This window comes from Sceloporus undulatus, chromosome 8, assembly GCF_019175285.1.
Source record: "Sceloporus undulatus isolate JIND9_A2432 ecotype Alabama chromosome 8, SceUnd_v1.1, whole genome shotgun sequence".
Classification (NCBI taxonomy): domain Eukaryota; kingdom Metazoa; phylum Chordata; class Lepidosauria; order Squamata; family Phrynosomatidae; genus Sceloporus; species Sceloporus undulatus.
Genome location: NC_056529.1, coordinates 4400190 through 4413586, shown reverse-complemented (window position 1 = coordinate 4413586; position 13397 = coordinate 4400190). Strand labels below are relative to the sequence as shown.

At 44.0% G+C, this 13397-nt stretch overlaps 1 protein-coding gene across 3 annotated transcripts in view; it reads left to right on the top strand.

Annotated features, from left to right (window-relative positions):
* Positions 1-2395: 2395 nt before the first annotated feature.
* The window catches only part of SMPD3 (sphingomyelin phosphodiesterase 3), a 97724-nt gene continuing 86722 nt past the window's right edge, over positions 2396-13397 (top strand). For all 3 annotated transcript variants that reach the window (XM_042438680.1, XM_042438679.1, XM_042438678.1), the window contains exon 1: positions 2396-2539. The gene's annotated coding sequence lies outside the window, so the exon portion shown is untranslated. The remainder of the gene's footprint in view (positions 2540-13397) is intronic.

Here is a 13397-nt window from a genome sequence, read left to right as displayed (position 1 = left end):
ATAACCCATCACTTTAACTGCCATGGCTCAATGTTATGGGATTCTGGGAAGAGTAGTTTGTTGTGGTACCAGAGATCTCTGACAGAGAAGTCTAAATGTCTCACAAAATGACAAGTCTCAGAATGCCACAATATTGAGCCATGGCAGCTAAAGCGGTGTCAACTATGGGGTTGTAGATACATACATACAACCTCATGCCACAGCCGTGATTTGACCTTTGGAGGGTGCAAAAAGGAGTTGCAAAAAGTGGTTCCTTTTTGCACCCTCCAAAGGGCGCCATAGCCACAACGTCACTGCTGTATGGCGCCACTTCTGTGCTGCATCATCTGGACACAGCACCGGAGCTGCACCATGATGCCAAATGCCATCTGGAGTGGCATGCGACATCATGGCACCCTGGGGGCAGAGTCAGGGTTTGCGTCATCAGGGTTTGCATTATCAGGACGCTGAGCCCCAACTCCACCCACAGGCTGGCCTTTTAGGCCAGTCTGTATAGGGCCTTAGATTATTTCTGGTCACAGCACTGGAGGTGTGCCATGATGCTGTGCGCCACCTGGAACAGCTCATGGCATAATGGCACCCTGGGAAAGAGTCAGGGCATGCGTCAGCAAGGTGCCGTGCCCCAACTCCACCTACAGGCTGGCCTTTCAGGCCGGTCTGTATAGGGCCTTAGATTATCTCTGCAGCCAAAGTCCTAACACAGCAATGCCCTTGCAACAGCTGAGGTTGAGTCTTATCCCTTCCCCTTATCTTTGGGTCCTTCGTTATTGCCCTTTTAAATAATGTCTCATAGCAAGATCTGACAGGAATCATGCAGTTTTGGGACGTGAGATGGAAGGGAAATAAATCCAATCGGATTTGACCGTTGTGGTTTGTCGGCAAAAGCGTGCGAATCAGCACTGCTCCTGTTTGGGGATGGGATTAGACAAAGAGTGTGCAACCTGAGTGTGCAAGGCAAGAGACACCCCACATATTACAATGCAATCTCCTGCACCATTCAAAGGAGGGCTTTTGCTTTCGTCTCGGAGTTATCCCCTTGCAATTTCCAAACGTTTCCTTCTCATTTTTTATTTACGCTCCGCTTTATTTTAAGGTTGCCTCGATTGCAGCAAGAGAAAGCAAACATAATCCCTCTGGGTTGGTTGGGTTTTTCCTCCCCTTCTTTCCAAAACAGAATTACCAGGACTTGGAAGATTTAAAAAAACAAATCTAGGTTGTGGGGATTGCAAAGGCTGCTTTGTTTTAATCTGGCTTTAAAAGCAGATATTCCTGGTTATTGCTCTGAACAGTTTGGCTGTAATAGTTTGGCAAGTTGCAATAAAACAGACCTTGCAGTCACCTTCCTTGGGTTAGGTCCATATATTATGAAGCCCAAACGGCCTTTGGCTTAAGCATTAATAAAATTGATTGATTGGTTTATTGATATATTATGAAGCCAACACAGAATGGATGAATGGCATGCATGCGCTTGTACATGAATCTTTAAACATTAATGTGCAAGGCTGCATCCACACTGTAGAAATAATGCAGTTTGACACCACTTTAACTGCCATGGCGCCATGCTAGGGGATTCTGGGATTTGTTGTAGCACCAGATCTATTTGATAGAGAAGACTAAATAGCTCTCTAAACTGCAAACCCACTAAACTACAAAACCAGCTTCTAAACTGGTTTCCAATCCTATTTTCGACCATGTTCTGATACCGAGTTAAACCCATTTCTTCCTCCTTTTTTTCTGACAGTCTGCTCTGTTTAAATGTCCATATCGGACCTGGATAGCAGATGGTTGAGGACTTTGGTTTGTTCATTTTTTGATGGGAATTTACCCAAATCTACAAATTTCATTATAAATTCGACCAAAAGTACTTGTTGTTTTTTAAAAGGAATAGTTAAACCAACAGATTTTTAAAATTAAATTTTAAAACAGATTTTTTTTTTAAAAAAATTTTAAAATATTTTTTTAAAAATGATTTTTAAAAAGAATTTTTTAAAATGAATTTTTTAAAAGAGATTTTTAAAAAATGAATTTTTAAAAAGAGATTTTTTAAATAGCTAATCTTTAAAAAATATCTTTTTGAAAACTTTTTTTAAAATTTTAAAAAATCCAATTCTTAAAACTTTTAAAAAACTATTTTTTTAAAAAATTAAAATTTAATTTTAATTATTAAAAAGTTTTTAAAAGGAATTTTAATATATATATATATATATATATATATAATTGATTTTTAAAATTTAAATTGATTTTAATTTTTTTTAAAAAAATGCCTTGAAAACAACATTTTAACCAAATTACCCCCCCCCTGGGTCTTGCTGACGTCACTGGCTCCTTCCCCCATAATTTGGCTCCGCCCACTGGTGGGCGTGTCCGGAGGGCGTGTCCGGAGGAGGGGCGTGGCTAGTGGAGCGCGAGTCGAGGGCAGAGGGAGCGCAGGGCAGCACTCTGCGGAGCTGTTCATCGCCGGAGGTGCTGAGCCTCCTTCCTTCCTTCGCTGCCTTCGTCCTTCCTTCCTTCCGAAGGGAATGGCTCTGCTCCGCTCAAGGTAAGGGCTTCCTTCCCTCCTTGGGTCCCTCCTCGCCCCAGTGCTGCAGGATCATTAATCATCATTATTATCATTATCATTATTATTCCCATTTAATAATGCTATTCTGCATAGCCTTTCCTGCCCTGCCTCTGCGATGCCTCCTGGTTTGCTTGCTACACGCGTGTCAGCTCCTTCGCACGTTCCAACTCACAGCCTCCCCAAGAGCCACAAGTCAGGCTGGGGCTCTATCATTATCATTAGTGCTATTAATATTTATTATCAGTAGTCTTTCCTTCCCTGCTTCTTTGGGGACTCCTGGGTTGCTTGCTCGCTACACGCGTGTCAGCTCCTTCAGACGAGCGAGGAGGACACTTTCCACCTCACAGCCTCCCGGAGAGGCACAAACAGGCTGGGGCTCTGTCATCACCATTATTATTATTGTTGTTGTTGTTGCTGCTGTTAATATTATTAGCAATAGCCTTTCCTGCCCTGCCTCTGTGGTGTCTCCTGAGTTGCTTGCTTGCTACACGTGTGTTGGCACCTTCAGACGAGCTTGGAGGACGCCCTCCGCCTCGTAGGGAGGTCTCACAAAGGGATGCAGGCTGGCTGGGACTCTATCATTCTTATTCGTGTTCTTATACTTATTAATATTATCAATAGCCTTTCCTGCTCTGCCTCTGTGGTGTCTCCTGGGTTGCTTTCTCGCTACACGCGTGTCGGCTCCTTCAGACGGGCGTGGAGGACGCCCTCCGCTCGCAGGGAAGCCTCCCCAAGAGGCACAAGCAGGCTGGGGCCCTATTATTATCATTATTATCATTATTATTATTATTGCTATTACTATTATTAGCCATAGCCTTTCCTGCCCTGCCTTTGTGGTGTCTCCTGGGTTGCTGCCTACACACGTGTTGGATCATTCAGACGAACGTCGAGCATGCCCTCCGTCTTGCAGGCAAGCCTCTCCAAGAGGCAGAACCAACCCGGAGCTCTATCATTATCACTATTATTGCTATGAATATTATTATGATGATCAATAGCCTTTCCCTGCCCTGCCTCTGTTGTGTCTCTTGGGTTGCTTGCGACACGCGTGTCGACTCCTTCACACAAACACACCCCGCCTTGCAGCCAAGCGTGACCGAGAGGCACAAGCAGGCTGGAGCTCCATCATTATCATTATCATTATGGCTATTAATATTATTATAATCAATAACCTTTCTTGCTGCTGCTCTGTGGGGTCTCCTGGGTCTCTCACAACACTCGTGTCGGCTCATTCTGACATTCATTCTCCACCTTGAAAGCCAGCTTTGCCAAGAGGTGCAAGCAGATTGCAGCTCTAATGTTGTTGTTGTTATTATTATTATCTTATCAATATTGCTATGGATATTATTATCAATATCCTTTCCTTCCTGGACTTGCCACATGTGTGTCAGCTCATTCTGACATGCGTGGAGCACTGGCTCCATCTCACAGGCAAGAATCCCCAAGAGGACATCACCATTACCACCACCACCATCATCTCATCATTATCATTATTGCCATTAATATTATCATGATCAATTATTCCTTCTTCCGGCTGCTTCTCTATTGTGCCTCCTGGGTTGCGCATAACACACATGTCGGTTCATTCAGATGGCCATGGAGAACCCAACCCACCTTACAAATAACATTGTGAAGAGGCAGAAGCAGGCTGGGGCTCTATTATTATTATTATTATTATTATTATTATTATTATTATTATTGCTATTAATATTGTTATCAATAACCTTCCCTGCCCTGCCTTCTCTTGTGTCTCCTGAGTTGTTGCCACACAAGTGTTGGCTCATTCTGACACGCATGGAGCATACATATCATCTCGCCGGTGAGCATCACCAAGCTGGCTGTGGCTTTACTAATATTATTATTACTGCTATTAATATTATTATTATCAATAGCCTTTCTTGCCCAGCCCTCTGTTGTGTCTTTGTGTCTCCCGAGTTGTTGCCACACAAGTGTTGGATCGTTCAGACAGGCATGGAGCACACATGTCATCTCACAACCAAGCATCACCAAGAGCCACAAGAAAGCTGGTGCTCTGTTACTATTATTATTGCTATTAATATTGTTATCAATAACCTTTCCTGCCCTGCCTCTGTTGTGTCTCCTGAGTTGTTGCCACACAAGTGTTGGCTCATTCCGACACTCATGGAGCACACATGTCATCTCACAATCAAGCATCACCAAGAGACACAAAGAGGTTGTGACTCTATTATTATTATTATTACTAGTACTACTGCCATTAATATCCTTATCAATAATCAATATTGTATTGCTGCTATGGCTTTAATCATACAGGGTGCATTGGAGTTGGGCTGTGGTTTGCAGGGAGGGGTGGGAAGATGCTCTGTGCAACTTAGGTTGGCTTCACACTGCCTTTGTGTAACACACACACACACAGACACACAATTGCGATGCACACTTGGGTGTGGACCATAGCATGCATCCTAATGGTTAGTGCAAGGGAGAGCCCAGTTTGGCAAAATGGGTGCCTTTGCCCATCATTGTGCCTCAAAGTCTGGGGTGAAAAGACACACACACACACACACACACACAAATGCACACCCCAAATACAGCTTTTATTCATCCCTGGCTGAGGTGGGTGTGGGTTGTGGTGGCAAGGAGTTGGAAAAACCAGCAAAGAAGGGCGTGAAACCCTTGGCTGCAAGGATGGAGGAGAAAAAACGCAACATGGTGTGTGTGTGAGAGAGTGTGCCTATGTGTGCGCCAGGCGACTGAGGGACAAATGGCAAGCAAGCAATCTCCTTTGTGAATGGCTTTTGTGGTTTTTTAAAAAATGCCTGCCTATTGTGTTTGCATGCACAGTGATGGGGTTGCGCAGGAACACCAAGCCATTCCCCTATTAATAACAACAGTTGTTATTATTATTATTATTATTATTATTATTATTATTATTATATCCACCCCAACAGTTGCCTGTATTTGGCCCCAGCTCTTTGGGGAGTGCGGGTTCTTAAGCTCAATTTGTGGGGGCCTTAACCTGCTTTTGTGGGTTCTTAAGACCATTTTTGTGGGTCCTTAAGGGCCATTGTGTGGGTTGTTGAGCCCATTTTGTGTGTTCATGTCCATTGGGGGGGGGGGGGGTTCTTAAGGCATTTTGTGTATTCTGAAGTTCATTTTGTGTGTTCTGAAGCCCATTTTGTGCGTTCTTACACTCAATTTGTGGGTCCTTAAGGACATTTTGTGGGTTCTGAAGCCCAGTTTGTGGGTTCTGAAGTAAAATTTGTGTAGTCTTGTGCCCATTTGGAGAGTTTGTAAGGCATTCTGTGTGTTCTTAAGTCCATTTTGTGTGTTCTGAAGTCCATTTTGAGGGTTCTTAAGTGCAATTTCTGAGTTCTGAAGCTCGATTTGTGAGTCCTCAGGGCCATTTTGTGGGTTCTTAAGCCCCATTTGTGGCTCCTTAAGGCCATTTTGTGGGTTCTTAGGTCCAATTTGTGGGTCCTCAAGCCCAATTTGTGGGTCCTCAAGGCCATTTTGTGGGTCCTTAAGCCCATTTGTGTGTTCTTAAGCCCCATTTGCTTAGTGCCTTCTTTGTCCCACGCCCCAGGTGTGAGCAGACAGAGGCTGCATTGCTTTCTCTCTCTGTGTGAAGCATGGAGCTGGCTGGGTGTGGGTGATGGGGATGGATTATTGTCGCTTTATGATTTCTCTGATGAGTATTAAAAAGAGAGAGAGAGAGAGAAAACGAAAGGAGAAAAAGAGGTCAATGGCACACCAGAGGCGACTGGGTGAAGTGTTTCTTGGAAAAAAGGAAGGCAGAGAGGCTGGAGTTTAATGAAGGCGCATGCTGCCAGCATGGCGGAAATCAATGCGAAAGCTTTGTGTCAGTTGAGTTGCCTTTATCTGGGCAAAGGAGAAATGTTACATTAACAGAGATGTGGAGCCTAATCCAGGAGCAAAGCAAACGCAGAACCATTCGCACCCAGCCAGATGGCCTCCTCTTTTCTTGCCGCCTTCTCCCAAATTATAACAGTTATATCCAGGATCCCCATCTGACCGATCATCCGTATATTCCATATTTGAAATCAGGAGGAGACGAAACAAGAACCAGGCTGGGCTCGAGAGCAAAGGCAGTTCATTTAACTGTGTTGTCAGCCATTTTTATATTTTGTTGCATTTTATTTTGGTGATGGAATGGTTCTGTTGGTTGCAGACATTATTCCTGCCATCATTTTGCAAGCATATTCTGGTTCGGCCGTTTGGATGCCTTGCTCAGGCAGCCTTTGTAATATAAATGCAGACATGTCAGCTTTTGGGGACAAAGCAAAATGCCAAAATGAACCCCCCCCCTTTTTTTTTGGAGGTTTTGTCTCTGATATCTTGCAGGAGTTGTCGATCGGTATTCATCTGCAGCTGGGCATGTTTTATATCCAGCGACCAATCTGTTCCCAGGATGCAAAAGGCTTACCGATCATGAAAGGAAGATATAGTCTAACAAAAATGGGATGGGCAATTCTGATGCTGTTCAGGCGGATGCAGCCTCTTGCACAATTCAAGCGAATGTGCAAATGTGGATCCGTTCCTTTCAAATGCATTTTTAGCTAGCTACCCTTGTTTGACACACGCTTAGTGTGGCGGTGTGAATTTTTCCCTACCCGCCCACCCATTCTTTCACTGCATGCTGCTGGGGAGAGCGCACATTGTAATCTGCTTTTGTCGCGTGGCGACTTAGAGCATAGCCATGAGTACAGAACCAAGCCCTGGTAAGCATTCCAGACTGAGCAATCTGGAGTGAAAGATCATGGTATTGAATCTGTGTGGAAAGTACTAATATCAGTGTTAAAATCAATGCATGGCGAAGCACCTGTTGCATAAAAGGGCAAGAGGCAGTCAATGAATAGGCTGCTGAGGTTTCTAATTTCTGCTTTTCTCTTCCTTTTGTGGGGAAAATGATGCTCTTCTCAATGACTCCAGGGAGTGATCATAAACCAATGTACAGTAAACCAATCCTGTCTGATCTTGGAAGGGAAGCAGTGTCAGCCCTGGTTAGTTCTTAGATGGGAGACCACCAATGAAGACCAGGTGCTGGAAGCTATATTTCAGAGGAACCAGAAAAACCACCTTATCTAATACAGTATCCTTATCTAAGAAAGCCTATGCAATTCATGAGGTTGCCATAAATCCAGAGGTGACTTGAAAGCACATATGTACAGTACTCAGATATTTTTTAACAAGGAGCAAGGATCAAAAGAGGAATGGGGGCAAGGTCTCCATCCAGTCCCCAGAATCATCCCGGCTTCAATATTTCCTGGATAGCGGAGCTGGCTTTCTTCTCTTGTTTAATGTTCGATGCGCCAATGTCTCTGGAAAGTGCTGCGCAGACAAGAGAGTCAGTGCAAAGTTAAAGCTGACTAGCAGATAACCCTAGATGATGTAGCATTGCTGGGTTGCACCATGTCCTTCTATAGCCCAGGGGGGAGGCATGTCGATATTGGATATTGTGGGACTCCCATCTTCATCTAGCCTGTGGTAAGGGATTATGGGAGTTGCAGTCCAATGACATTTGGAAGCCACATGTTCTCCACCTTGGATGTAGATGGTGTAGGGATTGCTTCAATGGCTAAATGAAACACCCTTTCAGTGCATAAAATGGGGCTGTCAAGGGAAAGACCGGAGGCTAGGTTGTGGATGTGGTGGAAGAGATAATGTTGATACTGATTTCATAATGGCCAATGTAGCTAGAAACCATAAGCACCACTTCGGTGGTGGTGTCAAGCATTATTTTTCCACACTTGCAGAATCCCTTCAGTAGGTAACCATGCTGTTGTTGTTTTATATGCCTTTGAGTCATTTCCAATTTATGGCAACATTGGATTCCCTGCTTTGCTATCAAACCCACTGGGTGACTTTGGGCAAGTTCCATGCTCTCAGCCTCAGCGGAAGGCAATGGCAAAGCTCCTCTGAACAAATTTTGCCAAGAAAACTCTAGGATAGGTCCACTTTAGGGTCGCCATGATGACTTGAAGGCACACTACACACACACACACAAGTCAAATATATCATGGGCCTGTTTCTTCAGAAAGATTCACCATTGCCAACCCCAGAGGCTGAGAGAGTGTGACTTGCCCAAAGTTGCCCAATGGGTTTTGTGGCTGAGCTCGAATTGGAACCCTGTTCTCCAGAGTCATAGTCCAACACTGAAAACATGATGCTACTCTGGCTCCAGGTAACCATATAGAGGGCTTTCTCTTCAGGTCTTTTAGCTGTTTTCAAAGAATGTAGCTTTGTTAGTCTCTTGCAACAGAAAAAGAAGGGAGAGGGAGAGGGGGAAAGAAGGAAACGTGGCAGCTCCTTTAAGGCTCACTTGTTTTTATTTCCGCATGAGCTTTCATGGCTATAAACCCATATTTTAGGATACAGTACTGGACAGCCCTCTGCTGGGGATACTGCAGCCCTGGATTTCATGCATCAATGCAACATGTGCTAGTTAGCCTCCAAGGAGCCCTGCAATTCAATATTTTTGTTTGAGACATAATAATAATAATAATAATAATAATAATAATAATAATAATAATAATAATAATGGAGGCTGATGGCCTCTTTCTGCACTGCTGCAAAAGCATCCCTATCCCACTTCCCATGACCTAGGCCTATTTTGTAGCATTGAAAACAAGCTCCAGAGTTGACCTCCTGCAAGCTCTGTCTCAGTGAAACTCTTGCTCCTAGTCTGCAGAAATAATCCGGTTCGACCCCTGCTGTGGAATTCTGGGAACTGTGACGTCAAACCAGATTACTCCTGCAGCACAGACGCAGCCCTCGTTTCTGCGGGGATTGAGCAACGTCGGCAAGAGCATCTTTGAAACAAGAGAGCAGGAGCTGTTTCCCAGCTGTTGCCTCTGTTCCAGCTCCTTTCCCCAGGCGCACCTCTTGCCCTGGGGAGATGGCTCCAAGCCAGAGAGGTGATGCTGCCTGCTTTTCGCTGCTCCAGGAATCCTCCACTGTAGTTTTTGACAAGCCTTCAGAGCCATTGTTTTCTCAAGACAACTGATCAGCATGAAGGGCCTACAAATACTGCTCCCAGCTTTGTTGCATAAACAATAATGACTGCGATCCTTATCATTAATTTATTTGCGCAGCGCCATCGGCATACATGGCAACATGATGGGTAACAAGCCAACGATGCCTGCCCAGTTGAGTCTACAGTGCAGGTCTCAAGGAAGGGAATGAGAAAGAAGGGAAGGAGGAAGGAGGGAGCAAAGTAAATGAGAAATCCAACCTGTTGCCATGCAGGAATAAACAGTCAAAGCCCCTCCGACAGATGATTGTGTTGAACAGCCCTTACTGTCAGTACGTTCCTCCTAATGTTGAAGTGGAATCTCTTTTCCTACAGTTTGAATCCATTGCTCTGTGCCCTATTCTCTAGAGCAGCAGAAAACAAGCTTGCTCCAATATGCATAGAATGTGTATACTTGCACACATTTTATTGTATGCATTGCTTGGCACATCATCCCAGGGACAATGTGTGTCTCCGCTTTTGGGGGAGTCAAACCCGATCCTGTTTAACGTGTCCAATCAGGTTTGCATGGAAAGTGTTTGGGTGAAAATGTGCTTATCGTGTCAATGTCCTGCGTTTTAGCGCAACAGAGGAAGTGTTCGGTTGTAAACACCGGCAGGGAAGACTTGTTCAAACAAAAGCTATTTCTAGCATCTTGCTGAAGTCATGGAAATATGAGAGTTAAGTGGCAAAACTGGTGCTAGAAATAAGACGGGAGACAGACCTTCAGATCTAACAAAGGCAGAAATCAGTGTGAATAGAAGGCATTCAAGAGCCAGTGTGGTGTTGTGGTTAGAGCACTGGTCTATGACTCTGGAGACTAGAGTTGGAATCTCAGATCATCCATAGACCTTAGATGACCTTGGACAAGTCACACACTCTCAGCCTCAGAGGATCGCAATGGCAAACTCCCTCCGAAGAAACGTGCCAAGAAAACCCCATGATATGGTTGTCAAACATCAGAAATGACTTGAACACACACCACCACCACCACCACCACCACAACAACAGAGGGCATTCCCTGTTTCTTGCATGTTTGAACAAGGCATGTGGAATTTTGCAATTCTCCAAGCTAAGTATCTCCCATAAATCTGCTAAATCTACACTGGAATTTATCACACGGAGGAAAATTTAAGGAAGTTTAAACAGGGTTTATCCTGTGAAAATTGCGCAGTTTACTATTAAATCGCAATTAAGATTTTCAGACACAGTGCAATAAAAGAGCCATTATCCCGGGAATAACCAGGGAATAACCAGGCAATGAACAAACAGCAAGAAAGCATTTCCAGGATTTTCCTGTGAATGATTTGTTGCTGTTTATTGCCTGGTTATTCGTGAGTTAATGGCACTTTGATTGCTTTTCAACGCGACGTCGTGTGACAACCTTTACTGCAATCGCGGGATATTCCTGGGATATTCCTGGGATAATGGCTAAGGAACAATTAACCTAGACTACTTGATTCTATCCAGATGCAGAGCAGGATGGAGGGTGAACCCTGGCACCACAAGGACTGAAAGGGAAGGAGGAAATTAAGTATCTACATAGACTTCCTGGAAAGTCTTTGTAAATTGCAGCAAGAAATCAGTGAAGATTTGCAGACTGTAGCAATTGTAGGAGAGCTGGAAATTTGCACACAGTCCTTCCATCTCACTTGGAGGTGACCAAACTGGAGAATTTGCATCTTTGTCTACGGCCTGAAGATGCTCCATGAAAACTGGAGACTCGAAGCCAGACCCTAAGTTCTGGCAATGCTATGAGCATTCCTTTAGTGCATTCTATTGGGAAGATTGCCTAAAAGCAAGTCGAACACTGTTATCTTGTATTTACTGTCACCAGCGGCAAGGAAAGATTAGGCCTGTTGTGCTTTCCAAAAGGAAAAGGGAAAAAAGGCACCCATCTATTTTGCCAATTTAGCATCTCAGATCTTAGTTCTGCTGGCTGAGCAAATGAACAGAAGACGCATCTTTGGTATAACAAACAGGAGGCTTTCTCAACCCCGACATTTACTTAAGCGATAACAGAGACTTTAAGGGGAAAAAATTGGAGGGGGAATAATGCTTTTAAATCCGCAAATGGACCACTGGGCGCTATAATTTAAATCGGAAGGGGTTGCTTTTGCAAGGCGAAATTGGAAACAGGCCCCGGTACCACAGAGATGGCCTTTAATTTTCCTTCAACAGTATGCTGCCCTTGCTTTGGAAGATTAAAATTAGAAGCTGTTCCTTTTTCTCAAACGTAATAGAGGGGGTCCAGGGTGGCTCCAACATCACAGATGAAAACTGGGATACATGTGGCCAAGCAACATCAGAGTGTGGTCCAAATTATAAATGCCGAAGAACATGCAATCAAGCAGCCTCTACAGACTGTCCCAAAAAGCCATCCGTGACTCCTCCCCAGGGCACCATTTTGGCGCATGCTCATCTACATGGTGCGCATCACGATGATGCCACTCTGGTGCTGCATCTACATGATGCAGCTCCAAAAGGGCGTCATCATGCCGATATGGCGCCCTATAGAGGGTGCAAGAGGGAGCTGCATTTTGCTGCTTCTTTTTGCATCCCCCGAAGGCCAGATCAGTGCCGTGACATGCGGTTGCCCTGGCACTGAACCGGGGCAAAAAGGGGCAGCGTCCTTCCGCCCATCTGTAGAGCCCCAAGGAAAGGAAGCAGCATTTTGCTTTTGCCTGATACTACTGGTAATGGCAAGATTCAACCTCCTATCTCATTTCTTCCCCCTTGCTGAGTTAAATCAGGGCAAGCTAGTTAGGGATCACCATCAGAATTCTTGGAACACTTAGTAAACTACAGAAACTCCAGCAAACAAGTTTCAGTTGTGAGATATATATATATATATATATATATATATATATATATATATATATATGGCTGTATTTTTGTGCTTTGGAGCATGCAAGATACTGTGTGGGCGGGCATCAAGAAACAGACTGTCAGTTTTTGAAATGCAAACATTAATTAAAGAAGGACCTAATTGTCCCTTGTTTAGATGGCTAATTATTCAGCTGTATTCAGAGAGAGAGAACTTAGAGGGAGATCTGACCTAATAATATTGTATCCTTGCCTACCAGGGTTGGTGAACTCGAGCTTGTGAAGACTGAGGCTGCATCCACGCTGCGGAAATAATCCTGTTTGACCCCACAATTCCCAGAAATCCATAGCATTGAGCCGTGGCAGTTAAAGTGAGGTCAAACTGGATCATTTCTACAGTGCGGATCCAGCCTCGGAGCAAGACCTTCATTGAGGCATTGCTTGCAAGAGATCAACTCTGGAGCTTGTTTTCGATGCTACAAAATATGCCTAGGTCATGGGAAGTGGCATAGGAATGCTTTTGTAGCAGGACAAAAAGAGGCTGCCAGCATCATTTCTCATTACTATTATTATTATTATTATTATTATTATTATTATTATTATTATTATTATTATTATCTCAGATCTACAAAGATGTATCAAATCTACAACTAAGAATCTGGAGAATATGTCCCACTGAACTCAAATGGGACTTCTGAATAGACATATACAAGACTGCATGGTCAATTGACCACAGAGGAGTTATGGAAATTCAATCTAGACGATGAGGAAACTGAAATAATTAAGGATTTCCCATAGCTTGGCTCAGTCATTGGTCAGAACGGAAATCATAGTCAAGAAATCAAAAGAAGACTAGGACAGCTATGAAAGAACGAGACCAAGGTCTTGAAGTGCAAAGATGTTCAACCAAACACAAAAGGTAGGATTGTCCAAGCCATCGTATTTCTCATCACTGTGTACAGATGTGAGAGCTGGACAGTGAACAAAGCCAACCAAAGGAAAATG